The sequence below is a fragment of the Aptenodytes forsteri genome, unplaced genomic scaffold (assembly GCF_000699145.1).
Source record: "Aptenodytes forsteri isolate BGI_AS27 unplaced genomic scaffold, ASM69914v1 Scaffold454, whole genome shotgun sequence".
Taxonomy (NCBI): Eukaryota; Metazoa; Chordata; class Aves; order Sphenisciformes; family Spheniscidae; genus Aptenodytes; species Aptenodytes forsteri.
The window spans coordinates 5,691-6,632 of record NW_008795713.1 but is presented as its reverse complement, the minus strand read 5'-3'; the positions used below and the strand labels follow the sequence as shown (position 1 = coordinate 6,632).

Genomic DNA, 942 nt, shown 5'->3' with positions numbered 1-942 from the left:
CTCCCGCCCCCCCACCTCCCCCCTTACCCCTGGGGCCTGGGGCCGGTGCCCCGAGGTGCTTCCAGTCGGGGGGCAGTGTGGCGTTGCCGTCGGGGCCGTAGGGTCTCTCTGCGCCGGGGAAGAGCTGGGTGCCGGGAACCTGCAGCCCAAGCACGGGATGGGTTGGCCATGAGGCTCCCGGCAGCAGCACCGTGCCGTGCTGCACCGTGCAACGCCGTGCTGCACTGTGCAACGCCATGGTGCACCACGCAATGCTGTGCCACACCATTGCAACGCCGTGCTGCACCATGCAACGCCGTGCTGCACCATGCAACGCCGTGCCGCACCATTGCAACACCATGCTGCACCACGCAACGCCATGGTGCACCATGCAACACTGTGCTGCACCACGCAACGCCATGTTGCACCATGCAACACTGTGCTACACCACGCAACGCCGTGCTGCACCGTGCAATGCCGTGCTGCACTATGCAATGCTGTGCCACACCATTGCAACGCCGTGCTGCACCATGCAACGCCGTGCTGCACCACGCAACGCCGTGCCGCACCATGCAACACCATGGTGCACCGTGCAACGCCGTGCTACACCGTGCTGCACCGTGCCGTGCCGTACCTTGAGGGAGCCGGCTCTGTCCTGGGCGCCGGGGCCGGGTGCCGGCAGCGTGCACTGGGACAGCGTGTGGTAGCTGGGGTTGGAGTAGTAGTGCGTGTGGCTCGGTGGCACATCTGCGGGGACAGGCGTCAGCCCGGCGCAGCGGGGCCACCGGGGGCTGAGGGCCGCGTCCCCATCGCCGGCCTCACCTGGCACCACGTAGTCGGAGGTGTCCGTCTGTCCCGCCGTGTAGGCCACGGCCAGGTGCCGGCTCTCCTTCCCCTTCTGCCGGTGACGGTAACACAGGGCCACGGCCACCACGGCCACCAGCACCACCACCAGCGCCACCA

At 68.3% G+C, this 942-nt stretch overlaps 1 long non-coding RNA gene across 1 annotated transcript; it reads right to left on the bottom strand.

Moving 5' to 3' along the window:
• Positions 1-57: 57 nt before the first annotated feature.
• LOC103902419 lies at positions 58-887 on the bottom strand. The gene is made up of 3 exons (XR_657776.1): positions 802-887; positions 614-726; positions 58-139 (listed from the first exon to the last, which is right to left on the bottom strand). It is a non-coding gene; the product is annotated as an uncharacterized LOC103902419 (long non-coding RNA).
• Between the last annotated feature and the right edge of the window lie 55 nt (positions 888-942).